Source organism: Adiantum capillus-veneris, chromosome 11 (genome assembly GCF_014529385.1).
Source record: "Adiantum capillus-veneris isolate H3 chromosome 11, ASM1452938v2, whole genome shotgun sequence".
In the NCBI taxonomy this organism is placed as follows: domain Eukaryota; kingdom Viridiplantae; phylum Streptophyta; class Polypodiopsida; order Polypodiales; family Pteridaceae; genus Adiantum; species Adiantum capillus-veneris.
In genome coordinates, this window is record NC_140941.1 from 28,319,258 (window position 1) to 28,341,442 (window position 22,185).

A 22,185-nucleotide genomic window follows, 5' to 3' on the forward strand; every position below is an offset into this window, starting at 1 on the left:
CTTATGGTCATATTTTGAGAATTTAATGAGACTTTTGAATAATCAACACAATGTGGACTTGTAGTGTACCTAAATTATATTTTCATGGGGATGTTTTTTTTTATATGTTGTGATTTAGTTCGCGTTTAGAATTGTATCATTAATATTCTTTGGAAAAATATTATATAAACTATTCAAAAAAACTACGATAATCTTCATCATCCTATAATATATTTTACTCTTTTAGGAGAGGGTGTACAATAGTGGTATTTGTAAATCAATACTTGTGTGTGTGAGATATAACATGTTTCCCTTCACTTTTATAGCTTTGTCTACAACTATGAGATTGTATATCATTTTCTTATTTACTTACATTTGCAAAGTGATATATCAACTACTAAACTTGGATGATGAGTAACCATGATATTTGTCAATAATTAGTTCTTTATCTATGCTTATTGAATTTTTGCTAAAAATCCTGAGGTGTCCACCTCCGACTATGTGAGTGGAGCACGTGAGTTCACCCAAAGGGGTTTTCTATATACCAAAGAGTTTCAAATTACATGTACAAGAGGGGTTTAAAAATAGAAATTTTTAAAAAAGTTATAGGTTTATGAAGGAAGATGGGTCTTTTAATTCATGATAAAATGTGTGTGCAGAGAGGAGGTTTAAAAATACCTATTAAACACACGTGCTATAGCTGATATTTCTCAAAGATGGACCGTCTGGGGCTAGAATGAAATCAGGAGCCGTTAAAGAATAACTTGATCCATAGTAAGTGGAAAATTACCAAATGAACTACCCCTTTGCTATATAGGAATTCCCAAACTACCATATGAGGTTGCCAAAGAGCTAGCTACTATATAGGAGTTTATGATTTACTAGATAAACTTACTAGATGAGTACGTCCAAGAGAAGGTTGCTATATAGAAGTTTATGACTTATTAGATGAACTTACTAGATGAGGACGGTCAAGAGCAAGTTACTATATAGGAGTTTATGACTTACTAGACGAATTTAAAAAAAAGCTAGCTTGCTTGCTAGATTAAACATGAAAACTCCTATTTATAGCTAGGAATTATTGAACATGTAGTCTAACTTGCCATCTAGTAACACGTCCAAAGCTCCTTGTGAATTGAGGCTCGAGTTCCCTGTCGCTGGCGAGATGACAAGTACCATCTCGTTACGGTCATCGAACACCTGTAGCTTACGAGACCTGATGAATACCAACACTATGTGTGTAAGAGACAGAGAGAGGACATCGCTTTCCACACTTGTGCTCCATCGCAATGCCTCAGGCCGCCCCTCGAGCTGCCTACGGAGCCAACTCTCAACAACCTCCTCACACACCAGTGCTGCCCACACACACACACACACACACACACACACAGAGAGAGAGAGAGAGAGAGAGAGAGAGAGAGAGAGAGAGAGAGAGAGAGAGAGAGAGAGAGAGGCAAAATTCTTGTGCCCTCCTTCTACTTCATCATCGCCACCGCCACGCCTAGTTCCTCTCAGAGGGCAAAGCTGTGTCTTCTCCTCCTGCAAGCCCTCTCTTTGAAGCTCTCTTAAAATCAGCTCATGGGTGAAGGATGTTGGAATAAAATAAATTAACACATCTGTCATGTCTCGAGAAACCAATACCTTTTCATATCCACGCACGCATCCCTATAACTGTAACCACAATCATGGAATGAAACAAGCCCGACTACCCGCCTATCTCTGCGTATATGATCTCTCTCTCTCTGTGTATCTTGATCCTCTCTACTTCTCTGTGTAACACACACACACACACACACACACACACACTAATGCAATCACTAATGTAATCTCTTCTTCTCTAATGCCTTACCACGCTGCCTTTGATAGTGGACGCCCTCCTGGGCCATCCTGTCAACATGGTATCAATCGCCGGCTCTGGGACCTGTTGCAGCCTCAGTCTATCGACGATACCCTGCATGGCACCATGCACGAGGCTTCAACAATTTCCACGTTGCACCTGCAGCCTGCATGAAATGAGAGAGCCCTGCAATTCTTGCCCACTGTTGGCAATGGTGATGATTTCTCTAATCACACCCTCTGTGGTGCTGTTGAAGGCAATAATGTAGCCCCTCCACAAGCAACTCTCCAAGTCCCTCTTTCTGCTACTCAAATAAATCCCGTGGCCGGATGCCCAACTCCAACCAATGCGCATCATTCTCCTGAGAGAATCCTCGCCATGTTCGAAAGGTTTTATGCTTCTGAATCAATGGACAAACCAGATGCCCTTGTTGACGCCAACGCTGCCATAACACCTGCTGCGGCCAGTTTCTCATCTACCGCCAATGCAACCTCCAACAATGCAACCATTTCGGCAACCACAAGTGGCACCAACCCTGCAACCGGCACTGCCTTCAACCCCGATATAGCCACAATTTCCGCCAATGATGGTGATGCCAGACATGACTTTCAAAGTAGGCAATTTCGAGTGCAATTTCCCTTTGTAGATGGACCTGCTATTGCCCAACTTCATGCAGATGTGTAGCCGCAATCAATGGCTAATACATGCCGTGAAGCCGACTTGTTGCTGGACAATGAACCTACAGTCGATGCAGAAGATGAAAAGGAAGATGAAGTCCTTGCCCCTGCTGCGGATGAAAATGCTGATGTACCTGCCCAAGGAGCAGATGAAAACGCTGCTGAGATACCTGTCTCACATCCAGTCGATGGTGATGAAGTACCCACCCGGAATGATGCAGCCAAGAATGACATCCTTGCTGCGAAAATTACTACTGCAGCGACCATGCTCGCCACCTTGCCTTGTGAATACTGTGGCCACCATGCAAATGAAGAAGACGAGGTTATCACCAACTTCCTGGCTTCTCTTAAAGAGGAACACACAAACTTTGACCTGCAGACGGCCACCTTGAACACCTCAAAGGCAACACTTTGTTTGGGGATCACCCTATGATAAATGAACCTTCTGACGGAGATGAAGAGATAACAGTTTCTTCCTCCTGCGTGTACCAAACCCAAGTTGATGATGCAGAATCTGCAGATGATGGTGAAACTGATCCAACCTTAATGGAAATCATTAGAAGGGTGCCTCACCCTTACAACATGGATGTTGCTTATGCATTTCATGTTGTCCCCAAGTGCAAATATTGTTGCGGCGGCTATCACAATCATTGCTCAACCTCATGCCGCCCTGTTAGGATTCAATCCCGCAAGCATGAAGATCCATTCAATGATGGTGCTGCTCTTTCATACGGATACAATTTCAACCTAATAGCAATTGGCAATGCTTCCTTGGTCTCACCGACGTACCTCCTTGCCACTGAATGTATGTGGCTAGCACAACTGATCATTTTTGCTGACTTGTGTCGTGTACGATAGGGGGGAATAAATGTAGATCTTCATCCACGACACTCGAAGCTTTCTCACGAGTGCTTGATGCATCTGAAGCCACGATGGAAGATGAAACCTCAACATCGAATTTTCACCTTCAACAACTTCTTGATTGATCTCGAATGACACCAAATCCGAGATACAAACCCAAAATTTGTTTTCTCCTTCTTGCACTGATTGCAAAGCAATCACAAAAAAACAGAAAGCACTTTCCAGGTCATCTAGGCACTTCTCATGCACAATAAAATCTTCTCTCTGGATTCAATTGAGGGGGGATGTTGGAATAAAATAAATTAACACATCTGTCATGTCTCGAGAAACCAAGAGACACCAATACCTTTTGTATCCATGAACGCACCCCTATAACTGTAACCACAATCATGGAATCATGGAATGAAACAAGCCCGACTACCCGCGCGTATATGATCTCTCTCTCTCTCTCTCTCTGTATCTTGCTCCTCTCTACTTCTCTTTGTAACACACACACACACACACTAATGCAATCACGAATGTAATCTCTTCTTCTCTAATGCCTTACCACGCTGCCTCTGATATACAGTGGAGCCCTCCTGGGCCATCCTGTCAACAAAGGATGCCAGAACTTTGCATCAGCAGAACCACAAAAAGAAGGGTTCCTCCCTCGCCATTGGACCTGCTGCATCCACCTCTAATATGAGGGAGAGAACAGAGTGCATCAGGGGGATTCTGCAGCTTCCCTACTCTGTATGTAAAACCTCCTTGTGGATTGATGCCTGGCATAATCCACCTTGCAGGCTCATCTCCTCTCCAGCTATAGAATTCATTGCTATGGATGAGAGCGCTCCATTGCTTGCTTCACTCAGAGCATACGTTCGCAGCAAGGATCTCCAGACCGGCATGCTCCTACACGATCATATCCTTCATAATGGACTGCTCGCTGCTTGCTCTGATGCCTTAGTCTGCATGTACGCGCAATGCAGTGCACTTGGAAAAGCTAGACACCTGTTTGATATGAATAGTAGCAGAGACCCGTTCACTTGGATTGCTCTCATTGCTGGATTTGTAAAGAATGGATAGGACCAAGACGCTCTCCTGTTTTACGACTGTATGCCGTATAAAGGACTACCTCGGGATGCAGTAACCTTCAATTGCGCCTTGAAGGGGCAATGTTAAAGCAATTGACAAGGGAGAAGAGATCCATGATGCGAGAGCAATCAGGGGCTGTTAAAAACCAATATTAAGCTTGGCAATGCTTTGGTGGCCGGTATGTATGCCAAATGTGGATTCCTGGCGAAGGCACGCCAGGTGTTGAAGGAGCTTCGAGTTCGGGATGTCATCTCTTGGACTCTACTCATTGCAGGATATGTCGAACATGGTGATGGTGCCCAAGCCTTCAACTGTTTTGAAGAAATGAGAAGTGAGGGCTTCCTCCCAAGTCAAGTGACCTACGGTTTCCTATTGAGAGCCTGTGGTGGCAGCTTGGGAGCACTTGATGAAGGAAAGGCGATACACGAGGAGATTGCCAAGCAGGATTGGCTGAAAACCAATTCTGTACTAGGCAATGCCTTAGTACGCCAAGTGTGGTGCTCTTGCGAAAGCACGTTCTGTTCTTAATGAGCTTCCTGTTCGAAATGTCATCTCTTGGAATACACTCATTGCTGCAGGACATGCTGAACATGGTGAAGATGAGCAAGCAATAGAATGTTATAAAGAAATGCAGCACGAGGGCCTCTCTCCAAATGCAGTGACATTTGCCTCCATTATGAAAGTATGTGGCAACCTCAAATCTATTGGTAGGGAGAGGAAATCCATGAGAAAATTTCCAAACAAGGGCTTGTTAAAGATAACATCGTGCTTGGAAATGCCTTAGTGGATTTTTACATTAAGTGCGGTGCTCTTCCGAAAGCGCGAAAAGTGCTCGAGGAGCTTCCTATTTCTAGTGTTATCTCTTGGTATGCATTAATAACAAGATATGCTCACCAGGTTGAAGGTGAATAAGTATTGAATTGTTTTGAACAAAGGCGTAATTAAGAAGGGGATTTCTCCTGATGCTGTGACTTATGATGGCATCTTGAAGGCAATAGGGAGCATAACAGTGCTTGAAAAGGGTGAAAGCGTTCATGACGAGATTGGCAAACAAGGTTTGCTTATAAGCGATATTGTGCTGGGCACTGCTTTGGTGGATATGTATGCTAAATTTGGTGCTCTCACAAAAGCACATCAGGTGCTCGAAAAGCTTCCCGGGATGTTAATTTTGGACTGCACTAATTGCAGGATATGACGAACATGGTGAAGGCGAGCAAGCTCTAACATGTTTTGAAGAGATGCAGCGGGAGGGCTTTTCTCCCAATGCAGTGACCTTCATCTACAGTCTGAAGGCATGCGGGTTCATAAGAGGACTTGCCAAAGGAGAAGAAAATCTTAATGAGATAGTCAAACAACGCCTTTTGGTGAGCAATGTGATGCTTGGAAATGCTTTGTTGGATATGTATGCGAGGTGCAATGCTCTAACAAAAGCACGGCAAGTGCTTGAGTAACTCCCCATTCGAAATGCAGTGTCTTGGAACACAGTAATTGCAAGATGTGTCGAGCTTGGTGAAGATGAGCAGGCGCTGAAGTGTTTTGAGCAGATGCAACGGGAGGGCTTCTCTCCAGATGCGGTCACGGTTGCTTGCATCCTAAAAGGTTGTAGCAACTGACAAGGGGGAGAAAATTCATGACGAGATTGTGAGACAGGGGGTGCTTGGAAATGATATTATGGTTGGTACTGCTTTATTGGACATGTATGCCAAGTGCGGTGCAGCAAGAGAACCTGTTATATACATAAGAAGATTTAGAAATTTTCTCATGTAGGAAAACGGAGTCTTTTTTAGTGTTCTTCATACAATGCATAACATCATGAGCTTCCGCTCGAGAGGCACCGCATACCTAGCTAGGTATACGTGCCTCCCTCATGATGTTGAGGTAAGTCACAGTGTGGGAATTATTGTGAGAACTTTTCCAAAACTTCTTGTGTATTGTCTTAAACATTATTTTTTGGGATCTTCCCTCCCATTTGAAATCTCAAACTTTCATTCACGTGATGTGCCCCCCCGCCCCCCCCAACCCCAATTCTTTGCCTCTGCAGCACAGTCTTCGACTTCATGAATCCTAGGCCTGCTACATCTCCCTCTTTGTCCAACAAATTACAATCTCTCCCTCTATGTCGGCCTTTGATTTAAGGCAGCAGGCAGCTCTTAACTGCAGACAGAAAGGAAAAAACTTTCTCCTCCTCTTCACGTTCCATCATCTAAACCAAGGCGACTCCTCCTCCTTCAGCATACTTCGCTTCTTTGAGTGTTTTCTTCCCTTGAGCTTGATTTGAACTCAGGCTGCCTGCCATGGAAGCCGCCAAGTGGCTTGTTGTCACGTACGCATTGAGCTCAATATACATTTGCACGTTCTTCCCAGGGTCCAGCCTCTCTCTCTTCTGCTGCCGCATGGCCACAAGGTTGCATGCGTGCCTGTCCTGGCGTCAACTCCAACCTGTCCTCCTCCACAAAACCCTTGGCTATGAATGAATGAATGCCGATGGCTAGTTAATTGTCCCTCATTATCATCAAGGCAATAGCAATTATCTTCAATTTTGTAAAGGTGTGCCTATAAGCTTCTAATTAATTGATTGGGAGAAAAGCTAAGAGAAACTCAGCAAAAGCAAAAGCCGAATGGGTGATGGATTGAGGGAGGGGCACAATGTGGAGGCCAAGGCAGTCTGAAGCACAATAGCATCCAACTATGGAGGGTGCTCTTTCAGTAATGTCTTCTGGGGGGAGAGAGAGAGAGCATTTATTTTCTGCCTTGATAATTATAGATAATTGATTATCTGCATTGGAGTCCAATATAGACATGGGGTGGACCATGGAGGTAGGAAGAGAGGAAAGTATCCATGATTATAAAACCTCCTTCTATAGCGAGACTGTTTGTGGCACGGATTTTCAGATTACATGGCATGCTTGAGATGATTGTCTTCGACAGAGATCCCAGATTTACGAGTTTGTTTTGAAAGGCAATCTGGGAGAACATTGGCACGCGGTTGCAGTTCTCGTCATCGTTCCACCCACAAACTAACGGGCAATCTGAGATTGCCAATTCAATGGTTTTAGATTTATTGAAGTCTTATATCTCGGATCGTAAGACTCAATGGGAAAAGTACTTACCTTTGGTGGAATTTGCCTGCAATAATACGATACACTCTTCGACGGGGAAGGCGCCATTTGAGATTGTTGAAGGTACTGCAAAGGTTCCACCTCTTATAAGACAAAAACATTGGTGATTTACAAGAAAAATGTACATTTGCTTACTCTAATGTAGCATTGTAAGCATTGACAAGGTTCATACTATCCTTAAGCTGTGTTCCTTGCATCCATCTAGCATCTTCAAAAGGATAGTTTTTGAACTTAATAAGATACCGTCGGATAATCTTACCATGTCGTAGTACCTTGTCTTCATACTGAAGGATAGCTTTGGGTTGTAGCACCTCTTCTTGGTCTTTGTTTCTGGAGGGTCTTCAATAATTGGTTCACTTGGTGGCTCCCCTTTGTAGGGCTTAAGTAGGCTCACATGAAAAGCATTGTGTATGAGCCAATGGTTGGGCAGCTTGAATTGATAAGCCATCTCATTGATTGGCTTCAAGATTTGGAAAGGACCATAGTATCTTTTTGCTAGTTTAGCATAATACTTTTGATGGCCCGTAGGATTTTTGCTCGTCATTTGCCTCAATCGAGCCTTGGAAAATTTAAGTAAGACCCAATCATTTTCTTTAAATGTTAAGGCCCTTCTTTGCTTGTCAGCAACAGCTTTTTGCATTTGTTGAGAGATGGATATAGCCTCCTTAATCTTTTGAAAAGATTTTTGTAGGTCACGCTATACTTATCGGCAGAGCAGATCTTCCCTCAATGCTTTCGAAAGGTGCTTTTCTCGTAAAAGTATGTACAATATTATTGTACATATACTCTACAAGAGGTAAGTACTTTTTCCATTGTGAGCGTTGATCTACTTCTGTAACATAAGTTATAGATCGAGTATCGTAAGATTGGATATCTCACTGTGGACATCCGTTTGAGGGTAATAGGCCGAAGAGAAATTCAATCTTGTACCTAGATTGTCAAGGATGTTGGCAATCCATGGTCTTTGAAAATCAGTGATATGAAGAGAGTTTCCATTTAGTGTGTCTTAATAGTTTTTTTGACAGGAATAAAGCGTGCTTGCTTGCTAAACCTGTCAACTATTGTCCATATTCCCGTATTCCCATGGATAGACTTGGGTAATCCAAAGATAAAATCCATGGATACTCCTATGGTGAATTTGGCATAGGCAATGACTTGAGTAATCTAGGTTGATTCCCTCTATCATAGTTGTTCTTTTGGCATACCACACATTTTGAAACATACTCTTGTATGTCTACTTTCATGGTAGGCCAATAAAAGTACGCCTCTACTCCTCAAAGAGTACGTTGAATTTCATAAAATCTAATATCTAACCAGCCCAAATTATTTTCTCATATTAAACTAATCATTTAATGTAGGAGAGTAAACAAGAACAAGGGTTATAGACATGTGCTTATAGATCTATCTCAAATACGGGGCCAATGGTAAAGGGGTCCAAATGAGAGATGGTCTCTCAAAGAGAAAGGCTAACCAATGGAGATTAAAAGACCTTAGGGTTAGCTTCATTGAAGACCTCCAAAGGTTAGTGTTAAAAGTCCTTTGACCTTAGGTAAGCTAGGACTGAGCTTGAGGTGGGAGCCGGGCCCAAGCGTGAAGTGCTTGTCGTGCTTGATGACTAAGGTGCTTGAGGTGCTTGCTGACTAAGATGCTTAAGGTGCTTGTCATACTTGCCGACTAGGGAGCTTGAGGTGCTTGTCATACTTGCCGACTAGGGAGCTTGAGGTGCTTGTGGGAAGACTACTCAATCTTGAGGTGCTTTGTCATGCTTGCTAACTAAGGTGCTTGAGGGTAAGGTGTGTAAAAGTCAAATCGCATCCCTACAAGAGAGGGGGTGATCCCTAAAGCTAGGGGGATGAGAGAGAACACACACACACTCACACAAGGAAATCCTGGTACAAAGAAGGCATATAGGCCACTAGTCAAGTTTCTCCTCATGTTGCCCTCATGGTGTGCCTAAAGCCTATTGGTTAGCCTCCCAAGGGGTCCAATGATAATTTAGTATATTTAATTAATTTCTTTTACATTTATAAAGTCTTGTCTCTCAAAGGGGAAAGGGGGACACTTGTCCCAAGACTACCCTTGTTGCTTGTAATGCATCTTGCATGTGATTGGCAAGTCTTGTAGGGGTCCAATGAGCTTCAAGCTTGAGCTACAAGGGGGGGTCGACCAAAGCAAGAAGGGGGCTAGCTTGGGGGTATACTCTCCCACACATACTCACACACACTCTCATTATGTGAAGTGAAAAGTGCAAGAGCTCCTTCTCCTTCTCCGCCTAGCCAATGGTAATTAAGCAGTATAAGTGATAGCCTTCTGACATGTGTCCCCCTTTCCCCTTTTGTGAGAGTTTTAGGTAATTTAATAATTCAACTAAACTCTCATTGGACCCCTTTGCCTCCTGGCCAATAGGAATCACGCAAGCCATTGGGCTGCTGAATGCTCATTGGATCCCTTGGGAGACTGTCCAATAGTCTTCTAGAGGGTTTAATTCTCATTGGTTCTTTTATTAAGTGTTTATAAATTAATTAAACTAGATTTAATCTAGCCTAATTCTCATTGGTCCACCTCCAAGGCCTTCCAATAGGAATTGAGTACACCTTGTGGGCATCTGGGCTAAGGAGCTGACATGTGTCCCTCATTCCCTTTGTGTAAAGGGAGCTTGTGTGTGTGTGTGTAAAGGGAGCTTGTGTGTGTGTGTGTGACTTTCTCTCTCATCCCCTACAAGCAAGGCTTGCCCCCTCCTAAGTAGGGATTTGTAAAGACTTTTTTGACACACACAAAGCATCCAATTCCCCCATGGTTGACCTTTGGACACAACCTTTGAATTTTGGAACCTTAGCATTTTGGAAGTCTTAATGTTCTGAACCTTTGGGTCTTTTTAGCCCATTGTTGCACATGTCTCCTTCTTATGGCTCACTAATGGTAAAGTTGTAGGAAAGTCTAAAAAGACTCCGTTATTAAGACCAAAACTCCCAGGGTGTGCACCATATGCAACATTGTGGGCTCAACAAAACCGATAATAGATCCTAGTCCCACTTACCCTAATATAATTAACAAAATCAACCATTTATAGGGTCCAATGAGAGTAGAGCATGAGCAAATAGCAAGAGGGGTCGACCAAGAGAGAGAGGGGGCTGAATTTTGCAAGGCATTATCACACACACACTCACACAATCTCATGTGTGAAGTAAAGAAGACTCTCTCTCCTTCTCAAGCTTTAATGGAAAGCTTACCACCTACTCCAAGCTTGTGAGAAGGGATGCCTACACCAACAATGTAACATTTAATGGCCTAAAAACTTGTGTGTAGTGGAAATTAGCATGAACATAGTGGGCATTTCATTAGAATAGATTCCTAATGAGAATTACAAGAGTGCTTGGGTGGAGAGAGCAACAAAAAGCATAACACCTAGTTAGATAGCATGAACAATACTTTCAAAAGAGAGAGAGATTAAGCTATTGACAACATTTGAGGACCGGATTTGCATGGAGCCGGTCCCCCCTCCAAAAGGCTTTGTATTATGGTTTCTCCCATCAAGAGAGACATTGTACAATTTACAATTCTTTGTGTTCCTTCAAGACTAGCTAGTGCAATGAAGATGAAAGCTTCATGCACTAAGCAAAAATCTTAGCAAACACAACATCAGTTATCCCCGGTCTCAGACCCAAGACCTCACACACCTTCAAAGATGGTGAGAGCTAGCAGGGTATGAGAGTAGATTGAGAGGAAGAAGGAGTATCTTACGAGAAAGATGTACATCTCCTCACATAATCACTTATATTAGCATAGCTTAGCTTAGTAATTAGCTTGGTAGAGGAGATGAGCATGCATTGGAGCTTGGCTCTTGGTTGGATTTGCATCCACATGCCAAGAGTGTGTCGATGTAGGCTCCTATTTCACAAGCTTGGAGTAGGTGATGAGATCTCCATTAAAGCTTGGGAAGAGATAGTCTTTTTCTTGCTTCTCACATAGACTGTGTGAGTGTGTGTGTGTGATAATGCCTTGCAAAATTCAGCCCTCTCTCTCCTTTGGGCGACCCCTCTTGCTATTTGCTCCTGCTATCCTCCCATTGGACCTCCCTAGGACTAGCCAATGACAATTAAGCAGCATAAGTGATAGCCTTCTGACATGTGTCCCCCTTTCCCCTTTTGTGAGAGCTTTAGGTAATTTAATAGTTCAACTAAACTCTCATTGGACCCCTTTGCCTCCTGGCCAATAGGAATCAGGCAAGCCATTGGGCTGCTGAATGCTCATTGGACCCCTTGGGAGACTGTCCAATAGTCTTCTAGAGGACTTAATTCTCATTGGTTCTTTTATTAAGTTTTTTAAAACTAATTAAACTAGATTTACTCTAGCCTAATTCTCATTGGGTTACCTCCAAGTCCATCCAATAGGAATTGGGTACACCTTGTGGGCATCTGGCCTAGGGAGCTGACATGTGTCCGTCATTCCCTTTGTGTAAAGGGAGCTTGTGTGTGTGTGTGTGTGTGTGTGTGTGTGTGTGTGGCTTTCTCTCTCATCCCCTACATGCAAGGCTCGCCCCCTCCTAAGTAGGGATTGCAAAGACTTTTTTGTACACACACAAAGCATCCAATTCCCCTATGGTTGACCTTTGGACACAACCTTTGAATTTTGGAACCTTAGCATTTTGGAAGTCTTAATGGGCTGAACCTTAGGGTCTTTTTAGCCCATTGTTACACATGGCTCTTTTGCAGATGGCCCCCCCTTTGGATCCCTATTATCCCTCCTCTGGATCCCTACTGTGGCCGATCTGCTAGCTTAACCAATATTCTAGCTTTTTCTCCCCTGGCACTTACCCATATTAAATGATCAGTTTAACATGAGAAAATCATTTAGGAGAATTAGATATTGATTATTATGACATTACCTCCCTCTTGAAATCATAGTCATCCTCGACTATGGTGTATAGAAGATAAAGCATATTCATGAGTCCTTTTCTTAGCGGGTAGAGGATCCCTATGTTACCCTACGATATCATTCCACAATGGATGACTAGTCCATTTGGTGCTTGAGAGCCTAAGGCTGCCGCAAGCATGTTTGCACATTAGTCCTATCAATCTTCCATAGTAGAGTGACAAGCTCTACTTGGTGTTTGGGAGACGTAGCTCCCCAAACTTGATCTAAGCAGGCATAATACTTCATTTTTGTGCACAATAAAGAAAAAGAGAGTCTTATAAGACAAAACCTTTGTTCATTTTTAACATTTTGTACATTTGCTTACTCTTGGGAAGCATTGTAAGCATTGACAGGGTTTAGGTTATCCTTTAATTGTATGCCTTGCATCCATCTAGCATCTTCAAAAGGATAATTCTTAAACTTAATAAGATATCGTCGGATAGTCTTACCGCCTCTTAGTACCTTGTCTTCATGTCGGAGAATGGACTCGGGCTGCAACACCTCTTCTTGGTCCTCGATCTCCGGTGGGTCTTCAGTAGTTGGTTCTTGAGGTGTCTCTCCTTTGTAAGGCTTTAATAGGCTCACATGGAAAGCATTGTGTATGAGCCAATGATTGGGAAACTTGAGTTGATAGGCCATCTCATTGATTGGCCTAAGAATCTGGAAGGGACCATAGTACCTTTTTGCTAGTTTAGCATAATACTTTTGGTGTCCATTAGGATTCTTGCCCGTCGTGTGCCTTAATCGAGCCTTGGGAAAATTTAATAAGACCCAATCGTTTTCTTTAAAGGCTTGGGATCTTCTGTGCTTGTCAGCACAGTAGCCTTTTGCCTTTTCTGTGAGACAGAGATAGCATCCTTAATCTTTTGAAAAGATTCTTGTAGGTCCCGGCTATACTCATCTGCAGCGAAGATCTTCCCATGTACCTTAAGTAGCAAGGGACTTTTTGATCTTCCCTCAATTACCTCGAAAGGTTCTTTTCCCGTGGAAGTATGTACAGTGTTATTGTAAGCATACTCCACTAAGGGTAAGTACTTCTCCCATTGGGATCTTTGATCTACTTTCGTTACATAGGTTTTTAGTAGATTGAGAATTGTTAGGTTAGCTATTTCACTTTGGCCATCCGTTTGTGGGTGATAGGCCGAAGAGAAGTTTATCGTTGTCCTTAAATTCTCAAAGAGACCCTTCCAGAAATTACTGGTCATTCTAGGATCTCTATCTGACACTATGGACATTGGCAAGCCATGGTACTTGAAAATTTGTGAAATGAAGAGGGTTGCCATTTGATGGGCTTTGATAGTCTTTTTGATAGGTATAAAATGAGCTTGTTTACTGAACTTGTCTACTATCGTCCATATTCCCGTATTCCCATGGATAGACTTAGGTAATCCAAAGAAAAAATCCATGGATATGGTCTCCCATGGTGAATTAGGGATTGGCAAAGGTTGAAGCAATCCAAGTTGCTTCCCTCTATCAAATTTTGTTTTTTGGCATACCACACGTTTAGAAACATACTCTTGTATGTTCACTTTCATGGTAGGCCAATAGAAATATGTTTCAATTCCCTTTAAGGTAGACTGAATCCCTCTATGCCCCGCATAAGGTGGAGCATGAGATTCATACATTACTTTCTCACCTAGTGAGTTAGTAACACATAGTCTATTGCCATATAGAAGATAACCATCTTGTAAAGTAAATGGTTATTCTTTCTTCCCTAATGCAAGGGTTGGAATCACGTCTCTAAAATCAGGATCAATAGCATATTCATCTATCATTGAAGATAGATCATTGTGAGTTACTATATGGAAACCGCATTCACTCTCGGTCGTCTTGAGAGTGCATCAGCTACTTGATTATGCTTGTCAGCAATGTGAGCAATATGAAAATGAAATTGCAAAAGGAAATTTGCCCACCTCAGTTGTTTGTCTGAGAGAGCTTGGTCTGCGTCATGAAGTACTTAAGACTTTGGTGATCCGTTCGCAGAATGAAAGGAGTCCCCAATAAATAGTGCTTCCATGAGTCTAAGGCATGTAGAACTGCAAGGAGTTCCTTTTCATATATGCCTAGAGCTTGCTCAATAGGGTTGAGCCTTCGACTTTCATAGCCTATGGCGTGCCCTTCTTGGAGCAAAACAACTTCAAGGCAATCACCACAAGCATCACATTGGACCTCCAATGGTTTTGAGAGATCCGATAGTGTAAGCACGGGTTGAGAGATAAGCTTTTCTTTAAGATTTTAGAAAACATTGTTCTCCTTAGTAGACCATGTATACCTAACGCTTTTCTTTGTTAGGTCATGTAATGGTCCCGCAATTTGTGAGAACTTTTCTATGAAGCGTCTATAGTATGCACACATACCTATAAAGCTTCTTAGTTCATGAAGATTCTTTGGTTTAGGCCATCCTTTTATTACCTCTAACTTTGCTGGATCCATTTGGATGCCATCTTGAGAGATAATGTGACCAAAATACTGAATCTCTTGCAAGAAAAATTCACTTTTCTTTGGATTAACATAAAGTTTATTCTCTCTTAAAACTTGAAATATTACCTGGAGGTGTTGCTTGTGTTCATCTAATGAATTAGAGTAGATGATAATATCATCAAAGAACACTCCAGTGAAGTTTCGATGAGGCCTGAACAACTTCTCCATCAAACGGTTGAATGTGGCTGGTGCATTGGTCAAGCCAAAAGGCATGACAATGTATTCGTAAAGACCAAATGTGGTGCGAAATGCGGCTTTACAATGTCTTGATCAACTATCCTTATTTGATGATAGCCACTTTTTAGGTCAATCCTACTGAAGTAGGTCGATGTAGCTTATCAAATAGGTCTTCTACCCGTGGAACCGGAAACCTATTCTTGATAGTGATCCTATTTAGTGCTCTATAGTCGACACACATATGATATGCGCCGTCTTTCTTTTGCACTAATAGCATAGGTGAGCAAAATGGAGATGAGCTAGGCCTAACCATGCCCTTCTAACCTAACTCATGCACTTGCCGCATAATATCCTCCTTTTGAGCTTGAGAAACTCTATAAGGAGGTTTGTTAGGCGGTGAACTTCTTGGAAGAAGTTTAATTGCATGGTCATCATTACCTCGTTTAGGAGGTAGCTCACAAGGGATGTCGTCAATAAAAACAACTTGAAACCCCTTGAGAAAATTGGATAACTCTAATTCCTTTTGGTTGCTTTTATTTTCTTTTGCTAAAGCATTAGGTTCATTTTGAGAATCTTTAACAAAAATCACGTACACGGAAATAGAGCTCTTTATTGACTTGTTGAAAGCTGGTGTATGTACAATGGGGATAGTGTTACCCATTTCCTTAGCATCTATATACATGTCTTTTTCCCTGAACTTAAAGGAGATTCTCCTTTCAGGAAATTTAACATTGGCAGCCAGGCGGTCAAACCATGGTGCCCCTAGGATTACATCCTCATGCTTGAGAGGAGAGATAAAGAAGTCCTCTTTGTCCACATAGCTTTGGACATGAAGCCTCAATTTCCCGATTAAGGTAGTGACTGAAGCTTCTTGCTCCTTGAAAGCACTGTCTGCGGGTAGGACATCTCCCTTCTCGTAGGCTTGTATGCCTAGCTTGGTGGCCAACTGTATAGATATAAAATTTGAGTAGAACCAGGGTCAAAGAGAATAAAGGCATCATGTTCTCTTACCTTTCCCTAAGCATGGCATAGAGGAGATCCTTTGTGGTGAGTTTGGTGATTCTCCTCCTCTTGGATTTCAACCAAGGAAGCTCTAGGAGGATCTTGGCGGTTGTTCTTTTGGGGACAAGCGCGGTACGCATGCCCTTGTTCGCCGCACTTGAAACACCGGTTATCCTTGAGATAACGCTCAAGCTCTTCAGGAGAGAGTTTGTTTTTACCTTTGTAAACTCCCTTCTCTTTAGCTTTGTTGGAGTTGCCCTTAGGAGACTTTTGGACATTGTCCTTCCCCTTAGGCTCGTTGGAACCCTTGTTTTACGTGGGCTTATTATTTCTTTTAGCCCCCGTTTGGAAATTGATTCGAGAGGCCACCATAGTATGGTGTATTACCGTCGATATGGTACGTGGCCTTTGGGAGTTGACATACTCGGCCATTTCTTCGGTTAAGCCCGCACAAAATTGTTGCTTTTGCTCTCCAAAATCCAACTTTTTGAAGACAGTGGCTTTGAGTTGTAGGTCCCAAAACTTGTCTACATATTTGTGGATGGATTCATAGGGAGAGAGCTTTAAGCTTCTCCATTCGGTGAGTACTTTGTCTTTGGCATTGGTGGCCAAAAACTGCTTCATAATGGAAGCTCTTAAAGCTTTCCATGTTTGTGGAGCTTCACCATTGGCTCGTAGGCTAGACCACCATTTCTTGGTGGACTTTTGAAAGTGCATAGCTACATGGCATAGATTAGAGGACTCACTGAAGCCCTCATCTCCAAACGCCCCATGAAACTGTTGGAGAAAGGCCAAGACTTTGTCCGTAGCACCAAAGGTACCATCATAGGTAAGGAAAGAGATGCTCTTCCCTCCCTCTTTGAATTTCTTCAGCTTGGACGACCTCTTCCATCCGGCATAGGATTTCCTATGGCCTCTTCTTTTTGATGGTTCAAAGGTTGCACCATCACTTTCTTCAGAAGGTGAAGAATTTGAAGAAGGTGGAGAAGAGGGTGATCTCTTTCTCACCTTTTTCTTGTCTTGATCTTCATCATGTTCACCATCACTTTCAAAAGAGGAAGAGGATGAAGAAGATGGAGAAGAGGGTGTCCTCTTTCTCACCTTTTTCTTCTCTTGCTTTTTATCATCCCTCTTTGAATTATGGTGTGGAGAAGGGTGCAATGGTCTTCTCCGCTTTGGTGGTGATGGAGAGCGTTTATCCCGCCGTCTTCGTGGAGCCATCTCCGCCGAGGTGGCGGGAGACTCACTTCTTTCTCGTTCCTTCAGTGGAGGCTCTTGAGTTCTCCTTTGGGAAGGAGATGCATCATCAAGAAGTAAATTCTTGAGCCCTTCGTATGGATTCTCTTCTTCTTCCCGAATCGGAGAGAGAACTCTTTTGGAAGTCTCACAAGGAGGCTTCCTAGGTGTTCTCTCATCATGGTGGTGAGCTTGGAGAATCCCATGAGCACGGAGCTGCCGTTGCACTTTACTTTGGAGAGATGGATTGCCCATGGCTTGTTGAAGCCTAGAAACAAGATAGTTAACAAGCATCGGAGCATCATTAGTAGCTTGCTCATTAGCAAAATCAAAGTTATCAACATTAATTTCACTCTCTTTACTATTGTCAGCCATTCTAACAACTTTTAGGTGTAAACTTTTTAGGTGTACTTTAGTACTTCAAGCCCTAGTTGCTACTCCTCTTTACCCCTTTAGAAAAAGCACTCAAGCTACTATACCCGTGGATCGAAAACCATTAATTACAAGGAATAGAAGAGAGGGTCTTTCAACACCAAAACAACACCGGCTCCTGTCAAGCTTCTAATAGCTCAATAGTGGTTAAGCCATAGGCAAGCCCCGTAGGACTCCACTATTAAGACCATAGCTCTCGACGGTGATGCCCCGTTAACTGCACGACGGCAGGCGCACTGCAAGGCTGATAAATCCCTATTCTACTTACTCACAGGCAATAAATAATACCAACCATTTATAACTAGCTTGAGGACCTCCCTTCTTGAGCAAGAAAAGAGAAGCCTTGTGCTCTGATACCAATGTAACATTTAATGGCCTAAAAACTTGTGTGTAGTGGAAATTAGCATGAACATAGTGGGCATTTCATTAGAATAGATTCCTAATGAGAATTACAAGAGTGCTTGGGTGGAGAGAGCAACAAAAAGCATAACACCTAGTTAGATAGCATGAACAATACTTTCAAAAGAGAGAGAAATTAAGCTATTGAAAACAGTTGAGGACCGGATTTTCATGGAGCCGGTCCCCCCTCCAAAAGGCTTTGTATTATGGTTTCTTCCATGAAGAGAGACATTGTACAATACAATTCTTTGTGTTCCTTCAAGACTAGCTAGTGCAATGAAGATGAAAGCTTTATGCACTAAGAAAAACACTTAGCAAACACAACATCAATTATCTCCGGTCTCAGACCCAAGACCTCACACACCTTCAAAGATGGTGAAAGCTAGCAGGGTATGAGAGGGGATTGAGAGGAAGGAGTATCTTACGAGAAATATGTACATCTCCTCACATAATCACTTATATTAGCATAGCTTAGCTTAGTAATTAGCTTGGTAGAGGAGATGAGCATGCATTGGAGCTTGGCTCTTGGTTGGATTTGCATCCACATGCCAAGAGTGTGTCGATGTAGGCTCCTATTACACAAGCTTGGAGTAGGTGATGAGCTCTCCATTAAAGCTTGGGAAGAGATAGTCTTTTTCTTGCTTCTCACATAGACTGTGTGAGAGTGTGTGTGTGATAATGCCTTGCAAAATTCAGCCGCCTCTCTCCTTTGGGTGACCCCTCTTGCTATTTGCTCTTGCTATCCTCCCATTGGACCTCCCTAGGACTAGCCAATGACAATTAAGCAGCATAAGTGATAGCCTTTTGACATGTGTCCCCCTTTCCCCTTTTGTGAGAGCTTTAGGTAATTTAATAATTCAACTAACCTCTTATTGGACCCCTTTGCCTCCTGGCCAATAGGAATCAGGCAAGCCATTGGGCTGGTGAATGCTCATTGGACCCCTTGGGAGACTGTCCAATAGTCTTCTAGAGGACTTATTCTCATTGGTTCTTTTATTAAGTGTTTTTAAATTAATTAAACTCGATTTACTCTAGCCTAATTCTCATTGGTCCACCTCCAAGGCCATCCAATAGGAATTGGGTACACCTTGTGGGCATCTGGCCTAGGGAGCTGACATGTGTCCGTCATTCCCTTTGTGTAAAGGGAGCTTGTGTGTGTGTGTGTGTGTGTGTGTGTGGATTTCTCTCTCATCCCCTACATGCAAGGCTCGCCCCCTCCTACGTAGGGATTGCAAAGACTTTTTTGTACACACACAAAACATCCAATTCCCCTATGGTTGACCTTTGGACACAACCTTTGAATTTTGGAACCTTAGCATTTTGGAAGTCTTAATGGGATGAACCTAAGGGTCTTTTTAGCCCATTGTTACACCTGGCTCTTTTGCAGATGGTCCCCTCTTTGGATCCCTATTATCCCTCCTTTGGATCCCTACTATGGCCGGTCTGCTAGCTTAACCAATATTCTAGCCTTTTCTCCCCTGGAACTTCCCCATATTAAATGATCAGTTTAACATGAGAAAATCATTTAGGAGAATTAGATATTGATTATTATGACAAACAACTCTTGGCTTTGTGATGCAAATCCAGCCAAGAGCCCCAGGGTGGTCACTTTTTAGAATGTGTATGATATCACGTGAGTTAACCGGAGAGAATTATTAAAAGACCAAAATGTATACATACAGAGGGGGGTGGGGGGTTTTTTAAATAGGCTCATAGTGTAAGTATAGTATGTATATTGGGGTATTATTAATTACCTCTTGAACGCACGCGATATAGGGGTGTTTTGATAAGTGACTGCCCCAGGCCAAGAGCCAAGCTTCAATGCATGCTCATCTCCTCTGTCGTGCTAATTACTAAGCTAAGCTATGATAATATGAGTGATTATGTTAGGAGATGTACATCTTTCTCGTAAGAATACTCCTTCTTCCTCTCAATCTACTCTCATACCCTGCTAGCTCTCACCATCTTTGAAGGTGTGTGAGGTCTTGGGTCTGAGACTGGAGATAATTGATGTTGTGTTTGCTAAGTGTTTTGCTTAGTGCATGAAGATTTCATCTTCGTTGCACTAGCTAGTCTTGAAGGAACACAAAGAATTGTATTGTACAATGTCTCTCTTGATGGGAGAAACCATAATAGAAAGCCTTTTGGAGGGGGGACCGGCTCCATGAAAATCCGGTCCTCAATTGTTGTCAATAGCTTAATTTCTCTCTCTTTTGATAGTATTGTTCATGCTATCTAACTAGGTGTTATGCTTTTTGTTGCTCTCTCCACCCAAGCACTATTGTAATTCTCATTAGGAATCTATTCTAGTGAAATGCCCACTATGTTCATGCTAATTTCCGCTACACACAAGTTTTTAGGATATTAAATGTTACATTGGTATCAGAGCACAAGGTTTCTCTTTTTTTGCTGAAGAAGGGAGGTCCTCAAGCTAGCTATAAATGGTTGGTATTATTAATTGCATGTGAGTAAGTAGAATAGGGATTTTTCAGCGTTGCAGTGCTCCTGCCTTCGTGTAGTTAACGGGGCATCACCGTCGAGAGCCATGGTCTTAATAGTGGAGTCCTACGGGGCTTGCCTACGGCTTAACCACTATTGAGCTATTAGAAGCTTGACAAGAGCCGGTGCTGTTTTGGTGTTGAAGGACCCTCTCTTCTATTCCTTGCAATTAATGGAATTCGAGCCACGGGTACAGTAGCTTGAGTGCTTTTTCTAAAGGGGTAAATAGGAGTAGAAACTAGGGCTTGAAGTGACAAAGTACACCTAAAAAGTTTACACCTAAAAGTTACTAGAATGGCTGACAATAGTAAAGAGAGTGAATTTAATGTTGATAACTTTGATTTTGCTAATGAGCAAGCTACTAATGATGCTCCGATGCTTGTTAACTATCTTGTTTCTAGGATTTAACAAGCCATGGACAATCCATCTCTCCAAAGTGAAGTTCAATGGCAGCTCCGTGCTCATGGGATTCTCCAAGCTCACCACCATGACGAGAGAACACCTAGGAAGCCTCCTTGTGAGACTTCCAAAAGAGGTCTCTCTCTGATTCGGAAAGAAGAAGAGAATCCATACGAAGGGCTCAAGAATTTACTTCTTGATGATGCATCTCCTTCCCAAAGGAGAACTCAAGAGCCTCCACCGAAGGAACGAGAAAGAAGTGAGTCTCCCGCCACCTCGGCGGAGATGGCTCCACGAAGGCGGCGGGCTAAACGCTCTCCATCACCACCAAAGCGGAGAAGACCATCGCATCCTTCTCCACACTATAATTCAAAGAGGGATGATAAAAAGCAAGATAAGAAAAAGGCGAGAAAGAGGACACCCTCTTCTCCATCTTCTTCATCCTCTTCCTCTTATGAAAGTGATGGTGAAGACGACGAAGATCAAGACAAGGAAAAGGTGAGAAAGAGGTCACCCTCTTCTCCACCTTCTTCAAATTCTTCACCTTCTGAAGAAAGTGATGGTGCAACCTTTGAACCATAAAAAAGAAGAGGCCATAGGAAATCCTATGCTGCATGGAAGAGGTTGTCCAAGCTGAAGAAGTTCAAAGAGGGAGGGAAGAGCATCTCTTTCCTTACCTATGATGGCACCTTTGGTGCTACGAACAAAGTCTTGGCCTTTATCCAACAGTTTGCTGCGGCGTTTGGAGATGAGGGCTTCACGGAGTCCTCGAAGCTACGCCATGTAGCTATGCACTTTCAAAAGTCCGCGAGGCAATGGTGGTCTAGCCTATGAGCCAACGGTGAAGCTTCGCGAACATGGAAAGCTTTAAGAGCTTCCATTATGAAGGAGTGCTTTTTCTTTGCGAGCTTTTCATTTCGAGCTTTTTCATGAAATGTAAAACTATTTTGAGCTTTTTGCTTTATTTAAAGCATTTTCCCATTTTGTTTCAACAAATCTTTTACATTCTTGCGATTCACCTAGAAATATTCAATAGGACAACATCACCTCACATTGAATAATTAAACGCCTCAAACTTACTCTCTTTAATATGCTAGGC

The 22,185-nt window shown here is 42.7% G+C and overlaps 2 pseudogenes; both read left to right on the forward strand.

Annotated features, from left to right (window-relative positions):
- The first annotated feature begins 1,942 nt into the window (after positions 1-1,942).
- LOC147447041 (uncharacterized) lies at positions 1,943-3,489 on the forward strand (annotated as a pseudogene).
- A 197-nt stretch (positions 3,490-3,686) lies between these two features.
- Positions 3,687-6,415, forward strand: LOC147447042 (pentatricopeptide repeat-containing protein At4g18520, chloroplastic-like; annotated as a pseudogene).
- The last annotated feature ends 15,770 nt before the right edge of the window (positions 6,416-22,185 follow it).